General features: G+C 52.3%; 1 protein-coding gene and 1 long non-coding RNA gene across 3 annotated transcripts in view; one reads left to right on the top strand and one right to left on the bottom strand.

Moving 5' to 3' along the window:
* CACNG2 (calcium voltage-gated channel auxiliary subunit gamma 2) overlaps window positions 1–14,323 on the top strand; it is a 107,148-nt gene that overhangs the window by 78,712 nt on the left and 14,113 nt on the right. The window lies entirely within an intron of this gene.
* LOC103676419 overlaps window positions 1,062–14,323 on the bottom strand; it is a 54,778-nt gene continuing 41,516 nt past the window's right edge. For both annotated transcript variants that reach the window (XR_572107.2, XR_005836753.1), the window contains exons 3-6: window positions 6,080–6,241; window positions 5,195–5,319; window positions 4,811–4,911; window positions 1,062–2,320 (exon numbers count right to left, since the gene is read on the bottom strand). This is a non-coding gene — a long non-coding RNA (uncharacterized LOC103676419). The remainder of the gene's footprint in view (window positions 2,321–4,810; window positions 4,912–5,194; window positions 5,320–6,079; window positions 6,242–14,323) is intronic.

The following is a 14,323-nucleotide window of genomic DNA, read 5'->3' as shown; positions in this document are numbered from 1 at the left end:
CCCCTCGCCCGTGCCACACACACCAGGCCCTGAAGGAGCTGCTAACTGAAGGGCCTGCAAAGGCCTCTGCGCGTTGTGGATCTCGTTAAGTTCTGACATCCTCTCAAATTGAATCCTTGTATTAAACATTTATCTACAGATTCCAGAGTGTCACAACACCACATTGTTTTAAATGACAGAAATGCAAACAGCCTGTGCCTCCCCCACAGCCACCCAAGTCCTACTCTTAGCAGTCATCCAGCGAGGTGCTCTTCCTCTGCCTTGGCTGGGGCGGGGGCCTTGGTGGTCCCCCTGCCCCAAGCTTGCCCCGGGGCTCTTGGACACACCCCGCCTTCCTCCTGATCCCCTGAGGCCTCACTGAGCTGTCTGGATCAGCTGCAACTCCTCTCAGTCATTTTCCTCACCCTCCCCAGAATGCTTTCCTCCCGGGGATTGAAGTGGAGAGGCTGGAGGCACCCCACTGCCTCGGCTGCCCTGCTCTGAGCACAAGCTGGCTTTGGGGGGCCGGGGCTCACGGGGTCCACCTCCTGCTCTCCGCCACTCCCTCCCCCACCCCCAAACTCTGAAAGCTTCGGACCAGATAGTGTTTTCATCCCTACCTAGCAGAGTGCCTACCTAGCACAGAGAAGGCTGCGCATGTGTTTTAAGCGATGTATGGCCCAATAATTAAAGACCAAGTCTTGTCCTCAGCTTTGTAGTTTAGAGAACTCTCTTTGCACTTTTCCCAAAGGCGATCAAGTTCTAGGGGACTGATCCCTGCCAGTTAGACTCCTGGCAGACACCTTTCCTTTTCTACAAACGATCCCTGGGCAGAATTCTCTCTCGTGGGGACCAGACAGTTCTGAGGAATCAGAAGCTTCCACCTGCATGACCTTGCAAAACAAACGCTGGAGTTCTCATCGTTCTCTTTTCTAGACATGACAACACCCACCACTCCACTGACAACAATAATAATAGATGTGTACTTACCGCTCACAACAGGCACCGTTCTAAGAGCTTTACCTGTGCATTCAATGTATTTAAACCACACAAGAAATTCAGGAATAGGTCATGTTTATTATCCCATTTTACAGAGAGGACACTGAGGCCCAAAGTGATTAAGCAACTTGCCCACGGCTATACACCCAGCCTGACAGCATCGGTCCTGAGTTTCTATGAAACTAGGTAATATTTATCCAGTAGCTCATACCTATCAAGCTTTGCGAGCCTCCATTTCCTCATCTGTAGAATGGGCTCATTAATAGAACCTACTCAACCGGTTGATAGAATTCAATCGGATGTGACGGGAAGTAGTGGCACGGAGAGGATTCTCAGTGAATAGTAGAGAGTCTCCCATATCCACCGGGAGAATGGAAAGCGTGCAGTTCAATCCCTGTCCTTGATGCATGTGGAACGCTATTAGGAAAGTGACACATAAACTCGTGAAATCCGAAATAACAAGACAGGCCAGCTGTATAAGCTGTCACGAGGCAGCCTGTGGTTGACGGCCGGATGAGTGGTCTTGGAGGTAAAAGCAAAGTTGGAAGGAAAGAGGCAGCTGTGAGATGTGCCATCAGGGAAGGCTCCTTAAATCCTATCTTCCAGGGGGGGAGAAGACCCCACTCGGAATCATCTACTCCACCTCCCAGCTATTAAAGAAATGCCCTCTTCAGCATCCCTAAAAGGCAGCTGACCACCTTCAGCTTGAATGCCTCCAGTGACAGGCAGCCCACTACCTCGGGAGGCAGTTCGGAAAACCACCACACTCACCCAGGTACTGACCTGACATCCCCTGCCCTGCACAGGACCAGGCAAGGTTGAGGTGCAAAACCGAAGTAGGGGCTCGCTGCACCCCCATAACCCCGAAAGTGAATGCCTCTTAGATTCGGACCCTCCCTGTGCATCCCCACCCATGGCTCCTAGCTGTCCCTCTGCAGTAAAGCAGGTATTGTTTGAGGTGAAGAAGAGGAAAGAGCTTGATTCTCCTGGGAGGGACGCTGTAAGCAAAGGTGAGCACTGGGACAAGGGAAAATGCGCTCCTGAGATGGGCAGAGCTGGGAGAGGAGCATGAGCGCAGAGAAGGTGAAAAGCTTTGGGTCCCACTGAACATAGCTGGGAATGTCTGGTTCTCCAGATGTCTGCCCTTCGTGTGACAGCACCCGGGGTCTTGCAGATTTCCAAGTGGGGGAGTGTGCTTGGCTTGGAAATAAGAGTGTGCTTGGATGGGCATCGCCAGTCCTGCGGATCCTCATCACATAGAACGTTTCCATCCTCGTGGGTCAGTGGATTAGATGGCGTTTGACCACTTTGGCCTGGATCTCTGCCACGAAACTGAATGTGCCTAAGCCGTGAAAATGAACCAAAGGGGGTTGGGGGAAAACAGCTGTCAGAAAATCAAGGTGGATTATGCAAGGCAGGAAAGGACTCTGGCATTTTCTCACTCCAGGAAGAATGTGGGCGACATACTGGAGACCTTCACGAAATGCTATCTAAATATCTGTGGGATATGTCTGGGCGGCCGGGCCCCGGGCTCTTTGCACACGGGGTAGCGGAAGAGACGCTGTCCCTGTAGGGATTTGTATTTCTCTAGCATTTAGTATGTGGCAGGCATGGTGTCCAGCACTTTCTGGCACGATCTTGTTCATGTTCACAATAACCTTACCCCGTGTTTCACAGGAGGAGCTAGAAGCTTGGTTGGGGGGAAGTGATTTGTCCAGGGAGTGGGAGCATCTGTAAGGGGGGGCAGACGTGTGCCGAGCCCAGTCTCGTTCACCGCAGGATGCCTGTGTGATCTGCCTGCACTTCTGCACAGGGTTTGCAATTGACCAAGTGGGTTTTTAGCTCTCACTTCATCTGTTCACTTACACCATAAGGGAGGCAGGACTGGGCCATGTCCCGTTTGACAGATACACAGATCTCAGCCGACTTCATCCCTTCTCTCCATGCCCACTGCCCCTACCCTGCCTGGGCTACCTCCATCTCTCCCCTGGACGCCTGCCACAGTGATCCAGGCAAGAGGCCCTGGTGACTCTGACAGGGCTGGTGGCTTCCAGTCTCGCCCTTCCCACCCGTTCCCCAGTTGGCCACCACCACCAACATCCTAACGCCCAAGTCCAGTCACATGAATACCCTGCTTAAAACTCTTCAGTGGCCCCCCATGGCTCCTAAATTCATACTTTGAATGGTTTATTAGGCCCTGAGTAATCGGACTGCAGCCACTATCTCTCGCAACTGGTTACACACACACACACGCACACACACACACACGATTATATCCAGCACAACCATCTGTCCTTCAGACAGATGAAGGCTCTTGGCCTCAGGATCCCGTCCTCTGTCTCTGGTTAACCCTTCGTCCTCTCCCTAGCATCTGCCTGCTCTGCCTTTCATCTGCCAATTTCTACTTACCCTTCATGGCTCATCTGAGATGGGGCTTCTTCCAGGAAGCCCTCCTGACAACCTACCACCATCCTGACTGAGCCACGCACCCTTCTCCCCACCGTCCAGTGTCCCATGCTCTGCTGTAGCAATATCACACAGGAATCACCTAGAAACCCACTGCCTGGAGTCAAATCTCAGCTCCTTCACTCACACTGGCAGTGAAGCCTCAGATGCATTCCTCCACCTCTGTGCCTCCATTTCCATAACCTTTAAATTGGAAATAAAAGGGTTTTTTGAGGATTAAATGTAAAGTGCTAAGCCCACTGTCTGGCTCATGGCAGCTTCTCCAAGGGGCCAGCCATCACCACCCTGAGTCATACAAGTTAATTAACTGTCCCAGTGTCTCCTGGACTCAGTTCTTGGGGACAGGGAATCCTGATGTATCAATCTCCTCTCTGTCATGGTGCCCAGTTCAATCACCATACCTAGTAGGCACTCAGCAAAAGTTGAGGACTAGCTGACATACTGAATGAGTAAAAAAAATGTATAACTTAAAGGGCACCTGGGTGGCTCAGTCAGTTCAGCATCTGGCTTCAGCTCAGGTCACGATCCCAGGGTCCTGAGATCAAGCCCCACATAGGGCTCCGTGCTCGGCAGAAAGCCTGCGTCTCCCTCTCCCCCTGCTGCTCCCCTTGCTTGTGCTCTCTCTCTCTCAAATAAATAAATAAAATCTTTTAAAAAAATGTACAGCTTGCCCAAGCTCACATGGCTAACAAATGACAGAAAGGGAGCTCAAACTCGAGTGCTCTAAGTGGCAAGGCCACCTTTCCACTACACCACAAGGCCTCTCACAAAGAACGTAGAGCTGTTGACACGTGACAGTATTTATTCATTACCGACCTGCTCCGCGGTTGACAGAGTCATTTGAACAACCCTGTTTCATAGGATCTATGCGTATCAGGTTCCCATACTCCCTGGGCATGCCTCCACCAGGAAGCTCTCTTGACATGTTGGGAGTGTAATCACCCTCTCTCTGACTAGTCTGCGAGCTTCTGGAGAGCAGGGACTGTTGTGTGATCCACCTGTGCCCCCCAGCACGGAGCCCAGCAAAGGCAATAGCACCTACCACTTACTCAGCATCTGCTAGGTACCAGACACTGTGCTAAGCCCTCTCAATACAGTGCTTCAGGCAATTCTCACAATGCTATCAGGCAGGTCCCACTGCCTCCCCATTTTACAGATAAGACTGGGGTTCAGAGAGGTTCAGTGGTATAACTGGGATACAAACTCAGCCTGCCTCCAGATTCTGGGGCTAACCGTTGACCGTCGCTGCCTCCCTAATAGCAGGAAATGAACTAATTGAATTGTATTTCAGGAAGATTCCTTCATGGCCTATGACAACACCCAAGCAGGTCTACTTCACAGAGTACGTTTTAGGTTGTTTCCTTACCTGTGCAGAGGGTCCTTAACCTCACATGGAGCAGGCTTTCCATCACGTTGTGAAGTATCTCAGAGGCGGTCCTGTCTCCAGGGCCTGCTCCAGTGTCAACACTGGGGGGGGGGGGGGGGGGAGGAGCAGACGACAAAGTTGGGATGAGGGCGCTTGAAGTTCAGGACCCAGATCCTCCCCCATCCTCGGACTTAGTGAAGTCAGGCCCATGTCAGTCCACAGGGCAGGGCCCTGACCACCACCTCCAGCACCAACCCACCAACCGGGTCTCTAAGGACGAGGCCTGCTGGTCTTCACCAGGATCTGTTTACATTCTTCCTGCCTGAGGTCCAGCCCACCGACAGGCCCTTCCTTCCCCGCTCCCTTTGTCCAAGGCCGGCTTACCGCAGTGCCCCGCCTTCCATCACCCACTGCCACAGCTGGAACGGTTAGGAGCGAAGTTCATCCGGAACGAAGACGTAGTGAGGAACACCGAGACACTTCTTCATTCATTCATTCGTTCAGTTACTCTATAAGTATTTAGTGAGCACTTATTATATGCAAGCACTGCGGGCCCAACAAGCTGCCTTCTAAAACTGTGTCTGGTATCAAATCCATAGAAAAGACTATTTTCACGTGTATGATTGTGTTCATTAGGAGTAAGCTTGGCTCCCAGGGCTTTTTTCAACTAAAATTATACAGGGTGGTTTACTTCTCCCTCAGCACTCAGCACTGGAGGTAAGATGCCCACGGCCGGTGCGGCTCCGTGGCGGCGTGGCCCAGGTGCCCTGCGTTTATTCTGGGGTCGTGCAGCTCTCCATCCCCAAAGTGGTCTCGCGAAGCAAGGAGCGCCAGATCCCATGCGCCCACCAGAAGCGCTTCCCAGAAGTCCCACCCACCACTTCCGCTTGCATCCCATTGGTCAGAACTGGGTCACGTGGCCACCTGGCGCTGCGCGAGCAGTGCCGCTCCCCAGAAGCCCTCTGCGCGGGTAAAACGTGGCCGGACCTAGAAAACGCGGCGCTAGGGCATTGGGCCAATGCCAGGTGTAAAGAATACCTATAAAATGAGACCCTGTGTACTCAACGCCAAGTTAGGAGCTAGAGCATCCGGGGCATTGAAGCCATCCTGGGCCTTCCTCTGCCAGCACCCCCACACGCCCCACCTCGGGTCCACACCCTCTTGAATTTGGTCTGTTGCTGCCTGGCCAGGCCTTACCAAACGTGTATTTCTAAATGATCTACAGCCTGGTTGTACCAAGTTTTTACCTTCATGAAAATCGAATCATACCTCATACATTTCTGCAGCTTGATTTTCGGTTCAGTGTTATGTGGGTGGGATTCGCTGTGATCCACTCATTTTCACTGCTGTATAATATCCCCTCCGATTAATATACTCCAAGGTGTTATCATTCTTCCGACAGCAGAAATGTGGGTCGTTGCCGGCGTTTTGCTGTTAACAGCAGGGCTGTTAGGAACATTCTCATACACCTCTCCCTGTGCCTACATGCAAGAGTTTCTCCAAGGCAAATTTCTAAGAGAAATTGCTGGGTCGTGGGATATACACATATTTTCATACGGTCAAATAGGCTTTTAATAAGACAGGTGCAAAAGATGCTGGTGCCCCAGGGGTTCTAATAGTCGAGATAGTGTTCATCCCATTTAGGAGGATGGAAATGTGTAGTACACTCCCCGCCCACAGGCATGTGTGTGCACACATACACACAGACACTCGTTTATTTGTCCATTTGTTCAATAAACATTTGTCATGCAGCCCTTGTCATTAATTCTAAGACATGCCATCGATGTAATAATGATTCTTTCGGAGAAAAGAAACACTGCTGTCAATGAATCCATCAATTATAAGGCACATTCCAATTTCAGGAACACTGAAATGTGCATGTGAGCATCTTAGAATCAAGGGAAATAGGGTACATTCGAGGAGCTCTCAAGAAGAAATTTTGCCCCTAGGAGCTTACAGACGTGCATCTACTTGTTCCCAGCAATACCAGAACACCGACTATGATCAAAGCAGATACAAAGTGCTTGAAAGCCCCGCTACCCAACCCCAAGTGTGGCCCACAGGGGATACTGCGGCATCAGCGTCACCTGGAAGCTTGTGAACAATGGAGTCTCAGGCCCCACCCCAGAACCACTGAGTTAGAATCTGGCCTAACCTGCACCCCAGGTGATTCCCATACCCATTAAAATCTGAGAAGCAGGCAGAGGCCCATCGGGAAGGGAAGGAGTCTTTCCAGTGGAGGGCAATCAAGAAAGGCTTCCTGAAAGAGGCATCATTTGAAGAGGAAAAACTATATTCATTGAGTGCCTGCGCTGGGTTAGGAACCACACTAGGAAACTTCATTTCTGCTATTTCATTGAGTCCTTAGAATCACCCACGCAGCAGGGATGAATATCTCTATGTTAGAGAGAGGCACAGAGAGGTCACATAATTAGCTCCAGGCCACACAGCTAATAGTAGCAGAACCAGGCTTAGAAGGCAGATCTTTCTGAGTCTGGAGTCCAGTCTCTTCTCCAAGAACTTACAAAGTGGCTGTGGGGACAAGCATCAGGACAGGATACAACTGGAGGTTGTAGGAGCAAGTACTCCCTGCTGTGCTCAGCACCTCTGGGAGGTGACGGCTTAGACCAAACAGAAAGGGCAGAGTCAGGGAAGGAAGGCGGGCAGCCAGCCACTTTACCCCATGCTCATCCTGCCCAGTGACTGCATGGGACCTAGCACATAGTAGGCGTTCCAAGCAATCCAGTGAATGCATGGACGCCGGAGCAAACTCACGGACTGCCACACAGGCTGCTTCAAACCCTCCAGCACCAGCTGCTGCCGGCGCTGTGCCGAGGGCCTGGGGTTCCAGCCAGGGAGGAGCCCGGCACTGCCCACCCGCCCGGAGGTCTCCTGAATCCCCGCCGGCAGGGAGGGCCCCGCCAGCAAAGCAAAAAGCCAGGAGCAAAAAAGGTTTAAAACACAGAGAAAGCAGCTCCCACCAAACCCTTCATTTGCTTCACTTAAAAAATTACTTAGCCAGCCTCCTGCCGCTGCCTCGCCCCCTCCCTCCGTGCACGGGCCCGGCTCCTTCAGCTTCTCATGAATATGTGGGAAAGAAAACAGCGTCTGTTCAGCCCCTAATGACCAGGTTTATGAAGAGCTTATTGTATCTCAAAGAAATGAGACAGCAGTTGGTGTTGTGAGATATTAATGTGCTTTTTACAAAGCTGATGAAACCTCCTTTAAACTACTTAATACCTGCAAGCTGAAATTTCCAGTCTGAGGGCAAATTCCTGGAGGCAGAGCAGCGCAGGCAGCCCGAGGCACAGCCCTTGGCCTTTCTGTCTCGGCTTGGCCTGCAGTCTTTCGGCTTTGGGGTCGGTGGGGGCACTGCTGCCCTTCGGGGCAGGGGTCCAGTAGAGATTTCGTGATCGTGGGACCCTTGGCCGAAGAACCCTTTCTAGTTCATGGTGTGAGAGTCCCCCCAACGTCCCCATCCTCCCATAGCTTTTGGAGCTTTTGGATGCCTTTTGGAGGAGAGGGGGGTGAGATGCCCCCTCCTCAGTTCAGCCTGGGCCCCAAGCCCCTGGGAAACTGGCCCCTGGCCCCTCTCCAGCCATCTCCCACACTCACCCTCACCCAGCAAGCCTCTACATGGGACCCATCTTCTCATAAATCTCCAGTCCCACTTGGAATTCGCATATCTGCACCAGCCGGCCCCTCACGCCGGTGGCCCTTCCTGCAGTGGTGTGCTGGTAAATATTTAACAACTGGTTCTCTGAGCAGGGAAAGAGGACCTCGATTTATAGTACGTGCCAGTTCTCGCGGTGCGCATCCTCCCACCGTGGCTGGTTTCCAGCTTCTCGTGTGAGTTAGGAAGAGACGCTAACAAGCAGATCCCGGGAGCTGGTGCGAGCCTGCTCCAGCACACCTCTGCCTTCTGGCTTCCTTGTACCCCAACTCTGCTCGGCGGGGGGACCTTCCCTGAGCCCCTGAGATGGTTTGTCCCCTCTTGGGTGCCCAGCACTTCTCTGCCTTTGCTTCTGCTGATCCCTTTCCTAGAAATCTCTTCTCATCCCCCACTACTTCCTCATCACGCCCCAAGACACACACGCATGCACGCACTCACACACCTGGACATGCACCCCTCCTGTGCGCTCCGAGACACGCTCTGCTTTGGCACAGCACCTATCCCGCTACACCACAGCATCCGTCATCCATTTCCCACCACACGCTGCAAGTTCCTTGGGGACAGAAGGTAGTATTTTTTCCTCTGTGTCCTCGGTATGTTGCACAAAGCATGGGACATAGTCAGGGCCACGCAAATGTTAGCTGAACAACTCTGCTCCCATTAGGCCTTGTGCATTCTCTAAGATAGTATCTTTACATTCTAGTAAATTCTGTGCTGTCTTCTTCACCCCCCACCCCCAGACAGTGAGCCCTCGAAGGACAGGGATCAGGTTAGATTTCCCTCCATCCACTCCAGTGCCAGGCACTTGGGCAGCCCTTAATCCTTACCTTGGGGAGAAAGCCTCCCTAAGGATGAAGCCAACTAAGAGGAAAACCAGAGATGGAGAGAGATATCAGATTTGTGAGCACCTAGATCCATCTGTGCCTGAAGCCATATCAGCCCCTGGGCTTGATGACCACTAACCAGAAAGAAATACAGCAGAACTCTAGGCTGGCATCAGGAAAGCAAGATTATACACTCTTCACTGATTGTTGGGATGTCCCACAGATGTTCTACTAAATTTAAACTCCAGCAAAGGTGATTGAATGCCGCTCGGACCACCTCCATTCATGAACCTCGAGACCACTTTATTCGGATTCAGTCCATGGCCACAGAGCTCCAAGGGTTCCTGGAGACCCCTTCCACCTCCAGCCCACCTTCATCACCTCACTGCCACCGTCAGCCTCAGGGACTATGGGACCAATCCCATCATGACCCGGTTCACCTCCGTTATTCCTCACTACCAGTCATGTGTCCTTTGGAGCTCTGTTCACCTCCCAATCTGACCGCATCTCCAACTCCCCCAGCCTTCCAAATCCTTGCCCTGGGCTCCTCAGCATTTTGTCTGGATGTCAGCAAACTCCCCATATTCCTAACAACTTCCTTTCTGCTCACTCTTATAGAAACCCAGCTGTCCCTTGAGGACATCACCCCCTTGCAATCCTTCACAGGGGGTGTTCTATTACCCACACCGCTGAGGTGGTAGGACCCTCCCTGCTCTTCACTGTCTCTTCCCTAAAGCCTTGCCTCTCTGAGGCTCACCCAGCCTTCTCTTCCCCGACACTCTCCTGCCCATTCCCAATGTGGGCCACCCTCTCATTCTTCGAGGAGTGAAGCATCGGCCCGCCTCATTCTCCAAGGCCACCCTGCAGCCCTCTTGGATTTCATAATCAGGCAGACAGCCAGCCCTCCCGGTACCCGGCCTTGCCCACCTTGCTCAGGCAGCACGTATCAGTCCCGCCTCACTGGCTGTTCACTGCTGAACCACGTACCAATCAGCCCCACGAAGTGCAAGAGGGCTGGGCAGGGGTGGTTCCTGGCTGTGGCAGACAGAGCAGGGAAGGGCCGGGACTGAGGCCCCATATCCTCTCCCCACTCCCAAGAATGGGTGGAGGGCTGAGCTCTGTGCCCCAGGCCCTGCAGCTCTCCAAGCCATGGGCCCAGCCCAGGCACATCTGCTTCTGCAGGGGGTGGGCCAGGGCCCCAGAAGCACGGAACTTTCCTACAACCAGAGCGGCTGGGCCAGGATGGGCACACACCACCACCCACGAGAGAACTACCTCTGAGGTTCCTGCTCTTCTCCTTCCCACCCCCCACTCCACCATCCCCAGGAGCATCCCTCCCTGCCTCCAGGGTTGCCCAGGATGGAGGGCTACCCTTCTGGGAGAAGGGTATGGCTTGGGACAGGGTAGGAGAGAATTCTGTACTTACTGAGACGAAACAAGTCTTACTCTAACAGAGAAGGGTTGGAAGCTTCTGGTATAGTTCCCTGTGTCAAATCGTGGTCAAGACAGGGCCATGGTTCATCTTGAAAGAGCCTCACACAAATAGTTCCTAAAAACCAACTGATGATCTGCGGTTTATCAGAATAATGTGATGAATCCTTTGCATATCAACCTTAACTTGGTCCACAGTTTCCTAATATATACTTGATTGCATATAGAAAGTAAAAGTGAATGCTAGTCTTCTGTGTTAATTGGGATGACCTTTCTGGTTGCTAGATACTTTGAACGTCATCCCTACCTCCACCCAACCTGAGGCAACCTAGTTCATGGTCTTATCCTTGACCCTGACATGACCAATGACCATACCCATGACCAATCAACAATCTCAATCCTTAGCACCCACTTTCTGACTCCTATGCCCCAGCTTTCCAGCTCACTCCCATGAACCCCCTGTTCCAACAGTTCCTTGACCTCCCATCCTAGGCTTCCAATGCATTGACCCCACCACTCTCCACTGCCCCCTTCCCCAGCTTGGATCTGACCCATCTTCATAACCACTGCCTCCCCTACCACTACTTTCGTGCTCATCCCACAGACCCTCACTCTGGTTAAAGACAACCCTCCAGCCAGACTCTGCCACACCCTAAATGTAGCCAGAGAAAATCACAGATTCTCAAAGGGACCTTCAAGGCCCAGACACACATGCTTCACATCTCCGGCCTGGTCCATTCTCTCTCCCTGTCTCATGGAGGAAAATTTCACTCCCTTCCTGCATTCTCAAATCTCCAAACCTGCCTCCCCTTCCTCATGCTCCAGTAATGGTCCTGCTTCCCATCTCATCAAGAAAATGGAGGGGCGCCTGGGTGGCACAGCGGTTAAGCATCTGCCTTCGGCTCAGGGCGTGATCCCGGCGTTCTGGGATCGAGCCCCACATCAGGCTCCTCTGCTATGAGCCTGCTTCTTCCTCTCCCACTCCCCCTGCTTGTGTTCCCTCTCTCGCTGGCTGTCTCTATCTCTGTCGAATAAATAAATAAAAATCTTAAAAAAAAAAAAAAAAAGAAAGAAAGAAAAGAAAATGGAAACAACCAGAAGAGAAGTGTCAGGGCTCCCACCATGTCTACTCACCCTCTGCACCTGTGCCCACAAGTAACGCCTCCCCTCCTGCTACAGCAGACACACCACCATCTACCCCAAATGAAGCCACCCTTGCCCTTGTGTCCTGGACCTCATCCCCTCTCACATTGCTCCTGCATTACTCCCTCCCCTCTCAGGTCATCACGTCTTCCCTCTCTACCAGAACATTTCCACCAGCATCATTCACCTTAACATCTCCCCCCAACACAGAATAGACAGCAGAGCAGCAGGCACCCCACTAGCATAGTGCAGGGGGGCAGAAGGAGGTGGAGGAAAGGAGACAACAAAGGATGTGGTGGGGGGCTCAGGTAGCCAGACCAGCACATGCAAAGGTCCTGTGGTAGGAGGGAGCATGCATGAAGGATGGCTGAGATGGCATGTACACAGAGAGGGAGGTGGACAGGAAATAAGGCCAGGCAGGGGTCAGGGTCAGGCCTCTTCAAGATGCTGAGCTTTCCCTAGAGCACTGGGAAGCTGTGGGGCATTTCAAGCTAGAAGTGGCTTGATCAGATTTGCATTTTCAAAGGGTCATTATGATTACTCCTTAGGGAGGGATTAGAGTGGGTACAAAATGACCAGTGGGGAGGCCACGGCAGTCATGCAGGGAAGCCAGGATGGTGGCCTGGCCGTGGGTGTTGCTGCCAACAGAGAGAAACTGACAATTCTGAGAGATACTAAGAGCCAATGCAGATAGGCCATTCTGAGGGATGGAGCCTGCAGTGAGGAGGGAGAGAAGTCGACAGTGGCAGGTGGGCTCAGGCTTGCACAAGCAGCGACGGAGAGCATTCCCTGAGCTGACTGTGGCCTCTAGAAGACCAGTCTTGGGGGAGAAAGATCCCGAGTTCAGGTTTGGACCTGCTGAATGTACAGAATGTAAACATCTCCCAGGACACATCGGATAGGCAGGTGGATACCAGGTCTGGCCCTCACGGGAGAGTCCGGGCTGCTGGCGACCTCACACAGCATCTCCACAGCATCTCTTGAGCCCATCCTCTGCGCGGGGCACTGCACTGGGAGCCTACAGTCTACGAATGACTGGGCCCAGCTCGTGCAGAGGAGCAGCCAGGCTGTAAGTGGAGCAGGTATGGGTGTGGGCCACGAGCACGAAGCTCAGGGCCCTTAGAAGAGAGACGTGGAGGTAGCACTCACGAGCCCCGGGTCTGGGGTTGAGCACTGTCCCTGATTTCTGAGGAGTCTCGGGCCATGTCGGGACTGCGCTCTACACCTCACCTCCTCCACCGATCCCTTATAAAGGTGCCTGGCACCAGGTTGGCACTGACGACATATTTGTCAGATTGCATTGAGAGAAAATGAAAGTGCTTTGCAAAGTGCGTTGCAAATACACGGATTTGTGATTTGAACAATAGGGAGGATATTTTATCCTCTTAGTGGATATGAGGACTTCTCAGGAGAGAAGAGTGTGTGGTCAGACGAGGGGAGAAGTCCTAGAGGGAGTGGAGACCTCCTGTGAATTCTTGAGGGCAGGGTGGAGAAGCAGAGTGGGTGAGCAAGAAGAGGAAGAGCCCAGAACACTTAGACAGGAAGCAAGCCCCACGGGAGCATTTCCAGTGACCTGTTGTGCTCCTGAGATCCCAAAGCTTCAGTGATGTTACCAGAAGTCCCCATAAGCTCTGGAGAATGGCTTTTCTTGCCGAAGTCAGGAAAGGGGGTGAATTTGATGCAGAGACAGCAAAGGGGGGGGGTGTCAACCACCTTCTCTGTAACATATAATAGCTAGAAATGCCTAAAACACCTATCTTTATGTAAGCACACCTGTATCCTATATAAGCAGGTGTGTATGATATATACGGGTCTATGTAAAAACGCCTTAAAATTCCTAAATAAGATCTATAGGACACAAGAAAACCTACTTTACGGGATCTGAAGGCTCAGCACTCTATAGGAAAATAAATTGCTAACACATACTGAGGACTGTATTAATTAGGTTATATTAGCTACTGTCACAGAAAAATCCCAAACGTCAGTGGCTGAATATAGTCAGCATCCAATTCTCCCTCACAATGATGCCCCCAAGCACTTTTCCCGAAGTGCCAGCCACTGCTCTGAGCACTTTATATGTGTCAGCTCATTTAATCCCCACGACGATGCACGAAGGGAGAACTCTGATCTCCACTTTTCAGATGAGGGAACAGGCATCTCTGTGAGGCCAAGCTGGACCCAGGCAGCCCAGCTACGGGAGCTGCCACGTCTCCCAGCAAGGGGTCGGTTATTTGTGCATTCAAAGAAAGTTCGCCAACGTGGGCAATAGCTGGGCTAGTGCCCGGGGGTACAACGGTGTGTGAAACAGATGGAAGTTTCTGCTGTCACCAAGCAGACCCGCTTGTAAGCTCTATTCCAGGCATCAGTCCTTAAGGAAGATCGCATTCAATATTTGGCTCATTCACTTAGTGGTCGCTGGCGCGGGGGGGGGGGGGGGGGGGG

This window comes from Ursus maritimus, unplaced genomic scaffold, assembly GCF_017311325.1.
Source record: "Ursus maritimus isolate PB19 unplaced genomic scaffold, ASM1731132v1 scaffold_21, whole genome shotgun sequence".
Lineage (NCBI taxonomy): Eukaryota > Metazoa > Chordata > Mammalia > Carnivora > Ursidae > Ursus > Ursus maritimus.
Note: the sequence above shows the minus strand (reverse complement) of the source record. Positions and strands in the feature narration are given on the sequence as shown.